Consider the following 16204-nt stretch of genomic DNA (forward strand, 5'->3'; position numbering starts at 1 on the left):
GTCCCTTGACACTGAAGAGTGCCTTGGCCTCTTCAACGGCGAACATTCTGTCACCTGCTTCTTCATGCAATCAGGGGAGGTGGAACAACACCGTTTTTGATGTTGCTTGCTGGAAGAGGGGGCTCTGATGTCTCTATCCCTCTCCAGCTGGGCATGAAGCTTGATGCATACTCTGTCACGCGGAGTCCTTTTAGAAAACTACTGGCAATGATAACACTGGTCAGGGTTGTGTTTGTAGAAGGAAGACACACAATACACACCGAGTGTGGATCTGACAGTGCCATTTGCTTGCCACAGGAAGGACATTTCCGAAAAAAAGCAGGCATTCTGACTTTAAAACATTTGGAAAAAGTCAGAAAACCAGTAGGATATACTTCTAGAAATCAAGAAATGTTGAATTTTCAAAGCAGGTCTTAAAGGCGCAGTACCCTAACCCTTGGAAGCTTTGAAGGCAAGGTGTCAGTTTAATTATTGCTCTGCTATGAAGCCTACAGGCAGCTGCCTGCAATTACAAGTTTTCCTTGTGGCAATAATGCATTGCTGTATGACAACTTTTCAGTGCATGTCCTCTTTTCCTTATGGAATAGGAGGGTATTTTTCTTACAATGCAAACCTATGTAATTTCAGCATGTTTGCCATGTTGGAAACATTTTAGGCTGCATGTATGTTTTTACATATGTTTATGTATATATATATATATTACCTACTGGCGGTCGCCAGTGGGTAGTTATAGTTAGGACCTATATTCCATAGGAAATCCGCAACATTCTATTTGGAATAACTTTGGCACCGGTTGACGAGTCTTCGCAATTTTTTTTAAACTAATGGCCAGCTCCAGTCCACTCCTATCCTGAAAGTCTCAAGGTGATTCGGAAAGTGGGGGCCGAGAAAAAAGGGGGGTACCTAAACGTGTTTCCCCCATGTAATTTTCCATAGGGACCTTTAGCCGAACTGCTGAACGGAATTACACCAAATTTGGCAAAGAGGTAGTCTTTAGTTTAGACTCTTGCCTTTTGCTTAAATGGTGTGAATCTGTTCAGTAGTTCCTGAGAAAAAGACATTTAAAATTACATATATATCTGTGGATCCGCACACCCTAAGGGCACCCTGCTGTTCATGAGCTATATTCTAATTGGCTATCAACACTCCAAATCAGGAAATGTTGGCAGCCATCTTGTGCCTCTGTAGAACCGAGGCACAAGAAACCTATAAAAAAAATGCAAAACACGAAAAGCGGGCAGGGTAGAAACACCCTGACCCCCTAGGCCTGCTCAGGGGGTCCCACAAGGACTCCCAGGGCCCTCCCCCAAATTTTTATTTTGTGAAAAAAATCTGCAAAAACTGCGCAGGGTGCACGGATCTTGCGATGGGAAAAAAATAAACTGCGGGCTCCCACGCTATATTACCTATTACCCGGGGGCAATGAGTTACTTTAGGTGAGAGGCCCACCAGCCCCTGGGAACGCCAACTCCCGGGGCTTTAATCATAAGTGGGTGGGGGGGGCTCTTTATATTCTTAATATATGCGGGGGCTCACAGACCCAACCGCAGCCCCGGGGACCTCCACCCCGGGGCTTTTTTTTTATATAGAAAAACCTGTGTGGGGGGTTTGAGTCCCCCCCACACGCCCCAGGGATCGCCAACTCCCCGGGGCACTACGTTTTTAATTTGGAGGTGAGTTATGGAACCCCAAGCCCCAGAGACCACAACCCCCGGGCTTTTCAAATGATGGGAGGCGGGCCACGCGGCCCCCCTCCTGGAGCCCTTGATGGCCCTGGGGACCGCCACCACCCAGGGCCGGCTCCTGCAGAGTCCCGGGGTTCCCACCCCCGGGACACTGCTGTTTGCAATGACAGGGCGGGAGCCTCATGGCTCCCACCCTGTCATTACAAACTGCTTTGCTATTTGGAAGAGAGCAAAGCAGATTGCTTTTCCACATGGGGAGCAGCATGTTAGCTGCTCCCCATGTGGAAAAGTAATTCCGGCTCCCGCAGAATGCGGTGAGCCGGCTGGGACCGTGGGGGGGATTGGGAACCCCCCCCCCCCCATGGTCCTGGGCCAGCCCCGGGGGATGGAGTCCCCAGGGCCATCAGTGGCCACCGGAGTGGGGCACGGCAGCCCCCTCCAAATATATATATTTTTTTTTTAAAAGGCCCATGTCTCGGGGGATGGGGTCTCCGGGGCAGATTATGGCCTCAGGAGGGGGGGCCACGCGGCCCCCTTACCAAAAAATTGGGGCAGCAAAAAATTGGAAAAAGAAGGGGCGCTACACAGCCCCCTCCTTAAAAAAAAAAAAAACGGGTTCGCGGCCGGGGGCCATGCCCACTCATTGCACCACTCTGCAAACGTTTGCAGAGGGGGAACAAATTCCCCTTGAATACTGGGGGTCCCTGGGGGCCAACTAGCCGACCAGGTACTTTCAGTATACGCCAAGGAACTGCGTTGCAGAGAGGTGTTCTGAGGCCACGCCCCTTTTTTACACATCTGTGCAACGCAGCTCTGTGGCGCTTACTGGAGGTAGCTGGTGGGCTAGTTGCACCCCAGGGACCCTCAGTATTCAAGGGGAGTTAATACTCCAACTTAAAACGCGCCACGGGGCGCATTTGCGCAGTGGTAAAAGGAAGGTTCGGGCCTGAGTTCACATGTGTGCAAACACGGCCGTGGCGCGTTTTAAGTTGGGGATTTAATTCTCTTTCAATACTGAGGGCCAAATAGCCCAACAGGGATCTCCAGTATGCGCCAGGGAGCTGCGTTGCAGACAGGTGTTCAGAGGCCACGCCCCTTTTTACACCTCTCCGCAACACAGCTCTGTGGTGCTTACTGGAGGTACCTAGTGGGCTAGTTTGACCCTAGGGACCCTTGGGATCGAAGGGGACTCAATCTCTCAACTTAGAACGGTGACAAGGCACGTTTATGCAGTGGTGAAGGGAGGGGACGGGGCCTGATGTGATGCATGCAAACACGCCCTGTGGCGCGTTTTAAGTTGGGGAAAAAATTCCACTTCAAAACTGAGGGACCATTGGGCCAAACAGCCCACCAGGTGCTTCCAGGAAGCGCCACTACGCTGCTTTGCAGAGAGGTGGTGCAGGCCGTGCCGCTTTTTACATCTCTCTGCAACGCAGCTCTGTGGAGCTTACTGAATGTACTACGAATTCTGATTTACTCACCTGTTATCAGGAGAGACCTCAGTGCTGCATCTTTGAACCCAGTACTGATCCTGAAAAGTAATTCTTACTATACTTACCAGTAACTTGAATTTTCTTCCATAGCCTAACATTGACTGGTTTCACTTGGAAATTCTTCTAAGTGTAGAATTTTTGAACTTTAAAATATTCACCTAAAATCATCCGAGCAACGAATTCCGATTTACTCACCTGTTATCAGGAGAGAACCCAGTGCTGCATCTTTTAGCCCCGCACTGACCCTGAAAAGTAATTTCTAACCGTACTTACCAGTAACTTGTATTTCCTTCCATAGGAATCCATTGTCTGTTTTTCACCAGAAAGTTTCTGTCTATTTTCACAAACTAAAAATATTCCTTACAAATCGCCTGTGTGACTTAAACACGTTCTTTCGACTGTTTACAGGAGATGCCCCAGTGCTGGATCTAGGATCCACCTCTGAGTAAGAAAAAGTAACGATAACACTACTTACCTGCTAAGTGAATTTCCTCCCATGGGATAACATTGGTGATTCTAAGTGCAAAAAAAATCAAGTGTCAACTTTTAAAATACAATAATATTCCTTAAAAATCACTACTGTAACCAAAATGCTTTTACTCAACTGTTTACAGGAGATGTCCCAGGACTGAATCTAGGATCCAGTCCTGTGGTTAGAAAAGTAATCCATAAAGTAACTAATTGCATTTAACTAGAAATTCACATTGAGCTCAATGTTGCATTGTGTTTGAAATTGAGTTGCCCATTGCAACAACTGTAACTACTGTACTCAAAAGTCTATTGCCCATTTGCAAAGTATTTAAACTAAAGAAATTCATTCTGAGAAATTATATTTTGCAATGTAATGTATAATATAATGTTGTATAGCGTTTTAGGACCCTAGTGTAATTTTCCCGATTCATGCCCTTATATAGATATAAAATACCATATCCTTATATAGGCATAGAAATCATAACCATATTAAGACATAACTCAAGTAGTCCTAATACGGCTTGGCTACTTCCACCCGTTCCGAAAATCTACAACTGTAGTGTACTTCTTATTTTCCCAATAGGCTCTGCGCATTGGAATAACATAAACAGCAGTGTAGACGTAGGACTGAGTTCATCTAGGTCTATACTGACTATGTTAAACTTAATTTAGGTTTGCGCCAGCTAGCTCAGAGGTCACTGGAAACTTTCTTGAATGAATAGGAAGGGATAAACTTCCCTGGCTCAGACAAGAAGGGATTCAGTTTCCGACAACCGCATAAACATGACAACTTTGTTCCCTCAGAATAAGAGAGTATCTCTAGAGTCGTGTGAAAACAATAGGCAGCTATTTCACTCAGTCAACAGTGCATACTTAGTTTCACCAGAGTGCAGAGAAATAGAGAGATGGACGTTTTCAATAAAAGGTTTTATTTATTGAGCAGTCTTCTTTCTCATGCAAGAGAAATGAATTGCCACAATTGCAATACTTAAAGTAAAGTAAAGTGCGTACAGTAAAAGTAGTATTAGGAAATAATACTGTAAAAGCATTGATATGGTTTCTTAGCCATATGATACTTTAAAATGGATAAAATATATACATACATAAATACATTGACTAACGTACTCAACTGGTGCTTCTAACTAAGCCTACCCCAGTGTACCTGACCTAAGCCTAATACTTGGAAAGGGATTAGTAAGTAGCAGTTTAAGTTAAGTTGTTTAGGATTGTTTTGCCAAGAATCTGCATCAAGAATTCTCTTAAGGGTTTAGTCAGCTCCGTACCTTAGTAATAGAATGTGGGAGGTCTGGTATCTCTTGCCTCAGGACTCGATATCCTAGCAACCCGCAAGGGTAGGCTGGAAACACCGGAGCTGGATTTTCTCGGCTGGAGAAAAAGACAGCGTCTCTCTCAGTGCGTCAAACAGGAGGGGCGGCTTCCGTGGGCTCTCGCATCAGCTGGGCTCTTGGGCAAGTAGATGGCCGCTCTGTTCTAAACTACTGTGTGTTTGCTTAAGGCAACTGTTGGTATTTTATACCTGGAAGGTACCGGGTTTGACGTAAGGTTGGACATAAGACCTCACTAAGAACTAACAGTTCTTTCTGGACTTCAGGAGTTTTTGTGCAAATCAAAACAAAAGCAGGGGGGATTTTCCCGGGCTGCTGGAGGCTTGGTTTGTTTAAAGAACGTGTTGTGCTTTCTAGGAGTTGATGGGAGTAGCCGTGCTGGGCTTTGGACTGCATGGGCTATTACTGAATATGTATCTGATTCTTATGCCTTTATCAGGATATTATTGATTACAACCTCACAAGGGCATAGATTAGGAATATTGAATTAGGGTCCTAGATATAAACACGACACCCACTCCACGGATTGATGTCCGTCATTACCAAAAAACTAAGCAATAGTAAACATTCAACGATGTATGTGTGTTTTCCGACCCACCCCAAAATACATATTTCGCATTTGAAATGGTATATGGTAAATACACGAAAATGAGTGTTGGTACTGTACGCTTTTCAAGCAGTGTCATCATTCAGATAAATGCATATATATCAGCTGAATGAATTGCGAAAATTACACATGAAATGGCTCTAAATACAGAAAAGAAGGTCGACACCATTTTATCACATATTTATACAAATTGGTGTATATGTGTTAGAGGCTGAGGTAAAATATTGTCTCTAGTATCCTAAAAATAGAAGCTCTGTTCTCTAAGAATAGTTCTACTCTAAGCAGAGTACCATGTGCCAAAAAAAGTAAATATTTAGGAAACTGAACAAAAATAATTTCGCTTTCAGGGAAAAAAATAGTTCCAAATATTTTCTGTAGTTTTGTTTTTCAAAACTGAAGGCCAAATTCAGAGTTCAGGGAACGCTCTGTGCTCATTGTTTTTATTAAGAGTTATTCTCGGTGACTGGAGAGAACATTATTTCAGACAGACCCGCAAAAAATTGGTCTACTACATCAGGTGAAAGTTCGAAAATGCTGCAACTGTGCTGTTCTCTGCGTGATTGCTATCATCGATGTTTGGATCAGCAATGCTCACTGAAGGCTGTATCTGTTTGGTGCTGCTTTCCTCTCGTACCTCACCGCCACCTACTCGTAGTGGTGAAGTCTCAACGAATGCCGTCATCAGAATCGGAAGCCGCTGGGGACAACACGATGCATGAGTCGTTACAGGACCTAGCAAAGTATCGATATCCATTGGTACTGCTGATTGTAGTGTAAGACAGATGTCCAACACACATTCTTCTCCGCATAGCAGACATCAAAGCACAGGTATGATGCAATCTTGCCGGATTGGTCTGAATGAAAGAAACCAGGTTGTACTCAGATCTCTTAGCCGGGCCAATCCGAGGACCTTAGTGCTACGGTCTCGGTATCGTATTGCTAGGATCGTTTCTTCCATCGTTGCTAGAGTCTTGTCTGTGGATTGACTTGCCATATCAGTGCAGAAGGAGCAAAAATCAAATTCCTGCCGCGAGTCCCAAGAATAAGGGTAGGCCCACAAAGACAGAATGGACAAAATTCGGGAAGATGCCCAGAACTGTTTCAAAGGGTGCTACCAGTCCCGAAAAAATTGTCCTAAATACATGTGCGATGCCACTGGTATCAGACATGTTTAATATTTGGCTTCGTATTTCTACGAAATGCACGGGGCAATTTGTCAATAAAAGGGAATGTATCTCTGCTGATGTCCTTGCCACTTGCAGATCATACATTTCTTTTGATGACGTTAAAGGCACAGTTGTCTGTAAAAGAATAGACTTCATTCTGCTTAAAGTATCAATTCGAATAGACGAGATATTCAACGAAGGCCATAACACAGCCCCCATATCTGGATTGCTGTGTGGATACAATACTTGCATACAGTAAACGGCCCTGGAAGTTACAGTTGTCAGATAGGCTTTTCCTGGCAGCATGCCACAACAGCTGTGGTCACTTATTAAAACGTAACTGCCGTTAGAAAGTGGTCTAAAAAAATGTCTCTATCCGTTTTGCAGGCGTGCCATGCAGGTGACATGAAAGGTTACTTGAAGACCCTTCACAGGCTCCATGCAAATTAATACCTTGACACAGAAGTGTACCGCTTAGTGATTTTTTGCAATTGTTACCACTAAGGAATACCTCCTTGTTCCCTTCACTATAAAGTCTGTGTGTATAAGGTAAATCCCAGGTTGATTTGATGTATTCTGTACCCAACCTTTCATACTGGCCTGCAGGTATATACTCGTGGCAGTATTTAAACTGGAAAGTTGTTATTGGAATTGTAATCGTTCCGTGTATTATCCATTCAATGACAGGTCTCTCTGACATTGTCAATGGTAATCTCTCGAGTTTTTCAATGCTCAGAATCGTATAGTCTGCTCCTTTTTGTGCCAAACTGATTTTTTTTATCAGTAAGGTTAAAGATACTGAATAATGACGTAGTGTTGATTAAACGCCATGGTACGTAGCCTGAACGCAGATTTTGCAACGTCCAACCAAGCTGTACAATTGATCGTAATTGAGACTGTCCATGTTGTAACATTAGTAAGTCCTGCTCTATTATATCAAAAGCAGATGATACAATGCTGTCCAGTGAATATATTCTGGAGGACAGAGTCGTTAACCCATTGTCCACAACAGAAAGTGATTTTTCCAAATGTATACGATCAATTTCTCGTATTTTTTCCGCTGTTTCAATTTGCATTACTTTCCATGCTTCGTTGTACACAGCGTATATAAGGGCCGCTATGAAACGTTTTTGACGCTGTTTGCGTGGTCCCATTATAAAATCACGCAAGTCTGCACCGTCTTTAAGTAAAGTAAAGTGTTGCTTAATTTCAGCCAGTGTGGATTTCTTTAGCCACTCAAGGCATAGTTCCCCTACACTGTATGTTGTAACTATCCCTGGATGTTGTCTCTGGGAGTATCTAGGGTCTGGCCTGGTCATTTTGAACCCCTGTATTTTGTTCAGGAATCTATCTTGACAGTTATTCGTGTCTGTTGGCCAGATCAACCACTTTTTCCAATCAGGATTTGTTCTGTTTTGGTGTTAAATATGGGATACGTCTATCTCCACATCTGTAGTGCTGTCACTATCAGTTATGGGTTTCGGAATAGACGGTGTATTTAAATCTTTTATCTTAGCTAGGGCAAGACAAGTAGTTTGTTGAATTGTGTCATTCAAGAATATCATTTGTTCTGGGATCATGCAGGCCCTAAATAATGCTTTTAGGCCTTGTACTTGCCAATCTTTGGAACCCCAGATCGTTTTTGTTTCAATGGTGTTTTTCCAAAATTCGAAACCAAATGTAGACATTTTGTTATAAAATTTTTCAGAATAAATCAGTTTAGTATTTGTCAACATTGTTTTCAATCCTGTCCTACTTAACATTTTAAAATAAAACGTTTCTGGATCACTGTTATTAAACCCTGAGAAGTACTGGAATTTCTCATAAAATGTTTTCGAACTGCCTTTTGGTGGAGTTGGACAAAGTTCCCACTGGTTATAAGATAAAACATTTCTAGGCTGAGCAGGTGTATGCAAATAGTGATCACCATAATGGTTATAACAGTATAACTCTTCATAATTCGATGAACCCTGTAAGTAATCATGTTCTGTAAATTTGGCTGACATTACTAAATTTGACATCATATCATTAATGTTTTCAAAGTCCCAATCATCAGAGAAGGTACTTGGTGTCACAAAGTCCCTTAATGAAACCTTGAACTGGTGTGGATACTTCAAGAGCTCAACCGGGCCAAAAATGTCATAATCAGTTCTGTCCCATGCTACCCCACCGGGTATTGGATTGGCTGAGATGTTTACAGATGTCAGTTCTCTTTTCTCGATGTGGGAGGATGTGTGAGGCTTTAGGACCAAGTTGATGTTCTGACTTGCTGTGTCCAGTGTACTATATTTTCCATCAATGAATTTTCCCAAACATAGAACCATGATGAGCCAAAGCAGGAGAGTAAGTACACCTAACACAATCCAAAATTCAATCCATGGTGAAATCAGATATGTTTCTTTTAGTTGGTGAAAAAGTTCAATGACTTTGTCTTTGAAAGTTTTTGTTAGAGGCGTTTCTTCATGCTCGCTTGGATCTTCAGAGAAGTCGTCGAAATTGATGAAGTAGCCAGATGCAGTTCTGTCAATTGTTGGAATTTTTTCCGGATTTTCATTAGCTTTTGCATTTTTCTTTGTTTCACTAGCATAGTCAGAAGCTACATCACTGTAGACTGGTGTTTCTTGACGAGTTGTTGCAATTTGGGTTTCAAGAGGCATTAGTTCCATGGCATTATTGCATAGTCCTTTTTTATTCACTGCAGTTTTATCAAATGTTATTAGTCTCTCAGTATGAGCCTCTTGGATTGCAGCAAATTTCGGTATTCTGTTATTTCTTGGGAGTCCACTTGGCCTACTACTTATTATTGACCATATGGTTGTGATTTACCAGGTCGATGGAAACAACTCTGTTCTCCCTTTTACCAGCAAGGGGAGGTAGTAAAACTGATCTTGTTCCGCTGATAGCTAAGACAGGTACTGCTTTTCTGTAAGAAGCCCCAAATTCCTTCTTTACCGCAATCTTTTCTCTGACCAGATCCCCAATCTTTGGAATCCAGACAGGTCTTGCTGGGACAGGTGTTTTTTCTTCAGTGGCTGTCGGCTGTTGTTTCAACTTTGTTACTCAGGTTTTTTCTTGTGTCATTTAAATCCTGTAAAACAGCCAAACGAAATTTGATATCAAAGTTTTTTTCATTCTACCACTGAAGTATGACTATCAAGATCCTGAATAAGCATTCTAGTTCCAAACAATAGTTCGTATGGAGTGAGACCTTTTAGAGAATTTCTTGGCAGATTATTAAGACTACGATGGACACTTGTTAATTGTTTGACCTACCCATCACCCGAACCTAATATCCTCGCCGTTATAGATTGCTTTATGTCCTGTTTTTTTCTTTCCACAACCGTATTTCCGTGAGGATGGAAGGGAGAAGAGTACCGCAATGCGATGCCCATGCTGCTCATGGCCTCTTTGTAAGCTCGAGAGCTAAACGCAGGACCCTGATCAGAATGTAGCATGCCAATTGCGTATGTGCTGATAAAGACTTGCAAATCTTTTATAACAGTTCTGGCTTCAGCCGAATGCTGGGGTCTACTTTTTTAAGTGAATTAAGTCTTTATTAATTATGGGACGCATTTCTCTGACTGGATTTCTGTGCTATAGATAGCCTGATGCTATCTAATAGTGGTATCTGGGCTACAGGCTGGTCCGGTTCACAACTGCGATCTCTGTTGCAGTCCTCACAATTTTTTGCAAATTTGTAGATATCTACGCTCATTCCCGGCCACCAGTACTCTGATTGTAGTTCCATCAGAGATTTCAGGATCTCTTGGTGCCTCAGACCCAACCCCATATGTGCTTCTTGTAACAAGAAGTTTCTACGGTTCGTGTTTGGAATTACCCTATCCCCAACTCCAGGGATTCGAGCAAACGGAACGGAGTTTGCATCAATTATGTATGTATTACTGAGTGGATAGTTGAGAGGTAATGCTGCATAATCCCCTTTTAATGAGGCTTTTCTTTATATCATCCCTTGCCAATTGAACTAATTCTCTTTATGCCTTTGTTAAATCTTTTAGTTTAACTAGGAGTTCTTCGCTTGACATTATTTCGTAGTCTGGGTGTGTTGCATAGTTGCATAGGACCGGCCCCGTTGCTTCTGGTCTACCTAGTGGACCAAGCCTGGTGATGTGATTATTATGTTTTAGGGCGCCATTGAACCAGAGCAGGTGCTCTTGGTAATTTAGTGGGATTTCGATCTCCTCATGAGGAGTGTATTCTCCCGGAGGTTCCTCTATTTTGTAATAGTGGAAGTCCTTTGTCACAGCGTGTGCTGCTGGAAAATTTATCCATGAATAGAATACCTCTGTCTGCCGATATTCATGTGCCCCTACCACGAATATGACTGACAACCTCTTGGTGTCAGTCCATTTTCTATAAGTTTAAGAGTTATAGTTCTTCTTATATTGACCGGAATGATTATAACACTCGGGTCATTATCTTGGAGGGTTGTGTCTTCCTCTAAGAGTCGAGCTGCTAAGGCTTCTCTTTCTCTCTCTTCGTCACTTTCTGAAATTTTACTGATTGAAAGTTTTTTTGTTGCAGATAGAGTTTCAAGGAAACAAAGATTAGGTGCACAATATTTTGGAACACTATATCGTTCAACGTTGATCAAACCAAAAACTAATACATAGGATTCTCATCCTACTAAGTTCCGGTGGATATTAACCTTTCACCCACTCCAGACGTCTTTTGGAATTTTGTACGGGAAAAAGGGGTTCTGTGTGAAAAGGCACGACTGAGTTACTCTAGTGTCTTGCTTTAGATGATCGCCTTACCAAACGTTGGGCGCCATGTAGTGTAGTTCCTATTTTCCCAATAGGCTCTGCGCATTGGAATAACATAAACAGCAGTGTAGACGTAGGACTGAGGTCATCTAGGTCTCTGACTATGTTAAACTTTATTTAGGATTGCGCCAGCTAGCTCAGAGATCACTGGAAGCTTTCTTGAATGAATCACTGTATCCTAAAGTATCATACTGCGCCTAGACACCCTTGGGTATTAGCTGCGCATTAAAAATTCCATAAATAAATAAAATAAATAAATAGGGAGGGATAAACTTCCCTGGCTCAGACAAGAAGGGATTCAGTTTCCGACAACCGCATAAACATGACAACTTTGCTCCCTCAGAATAAGAGAGTATCTCTAGAGTCGTGTGAAAACAATAGGCAGCTATTTCACTCTGTCAGCAGTGCATACTTAGTTTCACCAGAGTGGAGAGAAATAGAGAGACTGGCTTTTTCACTAAAAGGTGTTATTTATTGAGCAGTCTTCTTTCTCATGCAAGAGAAATGAATTGCCACAATTGCAATACTTAAAGTAAAGTGTGTACAGTAAAAGTAGTATTAGGAAATGATACTGTAAAAGCATTGATAGGTTTCTTAGCCATATGATACTTTAAAATGGATAAAATATATACATACATAAATACATTGACTAACATACTCAACTGTGGCTTCTAACTAAGCCTACCCCAGTGTACCTGACCTAAGCCTAATACTTGGGAAGGGATTAGTAATTAGCAGTTTAAGTTAAGTTGTTTAAGATTGTTTTGCCAAGAATCTGCATCAAGAATTCTCTTAAGGGTTTAGTCAGCTCTGTACCTTGGTAATAGAATGTGGGAGGTCTGGTATCTCTTTCCTCAGGACTCGATATCCCAGCAACCCGCAAGGGTAGGCTGGAAACACCGGAGCTGGATTTTCTCGGCTGGAGAAAAAGACAGCGTCTCTCTCAGTGCGTCAAACAGGAGGGGCGGCTTCCGTGGGCTCTCGCATCAGCTGGGCTCTCGGGCAAGTAGATGGCCGCTCTGCTCTAAACCACCGTGTGTTTGCTTAAGGCAACTGTTGGTATTTTATACCTGGAAGGTGCCGGGTTTGACGTAAGGTTGGACATAAGACGTCACTAACAACTAACAGTTCTTTCTGGACTTCAGGAGTTTTTGTTCAAATCAAAACAAAAGCAGGGGGGATTTTCCCGGGCTGCTGGAGGCTTGGTTTGTTTAAAAAATGTGTTGTGCTTTCTAGGAGTCGATGGGAGTAGCCGTGCTGTGCTTTGGACTGCATGGGCTATTACTGAATATGGATCTGATTCTTATGCCTTTATCAGGATATTATTGATTATAACCTCACAAGGGCATAAATCGGGAATATTGAATTAGGGTCCTAGATATAAACACGACACCCACTCCACGGATTGATGTCCATCATTACTAAAAAACTAAGCAATAGTAAACATTCAACGATGTATGTGTGTTTTCCGACCCACCCCAAAATACATATTTCGCATTTGAAATGGTATATGGTAAATACACGAAAATGAGTGTTGGTACTGTACGCTTTTCAAGCTGTGTCATCATTCAGATAAATGCATATATATCAGCTGAATGAATTGTGAAAATTACACATGAAATGGCTCTAAATACAGAAAAGAAGGTCGACACCATTTCATCACATATTTATACAAATTGGCGTATATGTGCTAGAGGCTGAGATAAAATATTGTCTCTAGTATCCTAAAAATAGAAGCTCTGTTCTCTAAGAATAGTTCTACTTTAAGCAGCAGAGTACCATGTGCCAAAAATAGTAAATATTTTGGACACTGAACAAAAATAATTTCACTTTCAGGGGAAAAAATAGTTCCAAATATTTTCTGTAGTTTTGTTTTTCAAAACTGAAGGCCGAATTCAGAGTTCAGGGAATGCTGTGTGCTCATTGTTTTTATTAAGAGTTATTCTCGGTAACTGGAGAGAACATTATTTCAGACAGACCCGCAAAAAATTGGTCTACCACTCAGGTGAAAGTTCGAAAATGCTGCAACTGTGCAGTTCTCTGCGTGATTGCTATCATCGATGTTTGGATAAGCAATACTCACAGAAGGCTGTACCTGTTTGGTGCTGCTTTCCTCTCGTACCTCACCGCCACCTATTCGTAGTGGTGAAGTCTCAACGAATGCCATCATCAGAATCGGTAGCCGCTGGGGACAACACGATGCATGAGTCGTTACAGTACCTAGCAAACTATCGATATCCATTGGTACTGCTGATTGTAGTGTAAGACAGATGTCCAACACGCATTCTTCTCCGCATAGCAGACATCGAAGCACAGGTATGATGCAATCTTGCCAGATTGGTCTGAATGAAAGAAACCAGGTTGTACTCAGATCTCTTAGCTGGGCCAATCCGAGGACCTTAGTGATACGGTCTCGGTATCGTATTGCTAGGATCGTTTCTTCCATCGTTGCTAGAGTCTTGTCTGTGGATTGGCTTGCCGTATCAGTGCAGAAGGAGCAAAAATAAAATTCCTGCCACGAGTCCCAAGATTAAGGGTAGGCCCACAAAGACAGAATGGACAAAATTCGGGAAGATGCCCAGAACTGTTTCAAAGGGTGCTAAGAGTCCCGAAAAAATTGTCCTAAATACATGTGCGATGCCACTGGTATCAGACATGTTTAAGATTTGGCTTAGTATTTCTACGAAATGCACGGGGCAATTTGTCGATAAAAGGGAATGTATCTCTGCTGATGTCCTTGCCACTTGCAGATCATACATTTCTTTTGATGACGTTAATGGCACAGTTGTCTGTAAAAGAATAGACTTCATTCTGCTTAAAGTATCAATTCGAATAGAAGAGATATTCAACGAAGGCCATAACGCAGCCCCCATATCTGGTTTGCTGTGTGGATACAATACTTGCAAACAGTAAACGGCCCTGGAAGTTACAGTTGTCAGATAGGCTTTTCCTGGCAGCATGCCACAACAGCTGTGGTCACTTATTAAAACGTAACTGCCGTTAGAAAGTGGTCTATCCGTTTTGCAGCCGTGCCATGCAGGTGACATGAAAGGTTACTTGAAGACCCTTCGCAGGCTCCATGCAAATTAATACCTTGACACAGAAGTGTACCACTTAGTGATTTTTTGCAATTGTTCCCTTCACTATAACATCTGTGTGTATAAGATAAATCCCAGGTTGATTTGATGTATTCTTTACCCAACCTTTCATACTGGCCTGCGGGTATATACTCTTGGCAGTATTTAAACTGGAAAGTTGTTATTGGAATAGTAATCGTTCCGTGTATTATCCATTCAATGACAGGTCTCTCCGACATTGTCAATGGTAATCTCTCGAGTTTTTCAATGCTCAGAATCGTATAGTCTGCTCCTTTTTGTGCCAAACTGATTTGTTTATCAGTAAGGTTAAAGATACCAAATAATGACGTAGTGTTGATTAAACGCCATGGTACGTAGCCTGAACGCAGATTTTGCAACGTCCAACCAAGCTGTACAATAGAATGTAATTGAGAAAGCCCATGTTGTAACATTAGTAAGTCCTGCTCTATTATATCAAAAGCAGATGATACAATGCTGTCCAGTGAATATATTCTGGAGGACAGAATCGTTAACCCATTGTCCACAACAGAAAGTGATTTTTCCAAATTTATACGATCAATTTCTCGTATTTTTTCCGCTGTTTCAATTTGCATTACTTTCCATGCTTCGTTGTACGCAGCGTATATACCGGCCGCTATGAAACGTTTTTGACGCTGTTTGCGTGGTCCCATTATGAAATCACGCAAGTCTGCACCGTCTTTAAGTAAAGTCAAGTGTTGCTTAATTTCAGCCAGTGTGGATTTCTCTAGTCACTCAAGGCATAGTTTCCCTACACTGTATGTTGTAACTATCCCTGGATGTTGTCTCTGGGAGTATCTAGGGTCTGGCCTGGTCATTTTGAACCCCTGTATTTTGTTCAGGAATCTATCCTGACAGTTATTCGTGTCTGTTGGCCAGATCAACCACTTTTTCCAATCAGGATGTGTTCTGTTTTGGTGTAAAATATGGGATAAGTCTATCTCCACATCTGTAGTGCTGTCACTATCAGTTATGGGTTTCGGAATAGACGGTGTATTTAAATCTTTTATCTTAGCTAGGGCAAGACAAGTAGTTTGTTGAATTGTGTCATTCAAGAATATCATTTGTTCTGGGATCATGCAGGCCCTAAATAATGCTTTTAGGCCTTGTGCTTGCCAATCTTTGGAACCCCAGATCGTTTTTGTTTCAATGGTGTTTTTCCAAAATTTGAAACCAAATGTAGACATTTTGTCATAAAATTTTTCAGAATAAATCAGTTTAGTATTTGTCAACATTATTTTCATTCCTGTCCTACTTAACATTTTAAAATAAAACTTTTCTGTATCACTGTTATTAAACCCTGAGAAGTACTGGAATTTCTCATAAAATGTTTTCGAACTGCCTTTCGGTGGAGTTTGACAGTGTTCCCACTGGTTATAAGATAAAACATTTCTAGGCTGAGCAGTTGTATACAAATAGTGATCACCATAATGGTTATAACAGTATAACTCTTCATAATTCGATGAACCCTGTAAGTAATCATGTTCTGTAAATTTGACTGACATTACTAAATCTGACATCATATTATTAATGTTT

The sequence above is a fragment of the Lissotriton vulgaris genome, chromosome 2_1 (genome assembly GCF_964263255.1).
Source record: "Lissotriton vulgaris chromosome 2_1, aLisVul1.2, whole genome shotgun sequence".
NCBI classification, from domain to species: Eukaryota; Metazoa; Chordata; class Amphibia; order Caudata; family Salamandridae; genus Lissotriton; species Lissotriton vulgaris.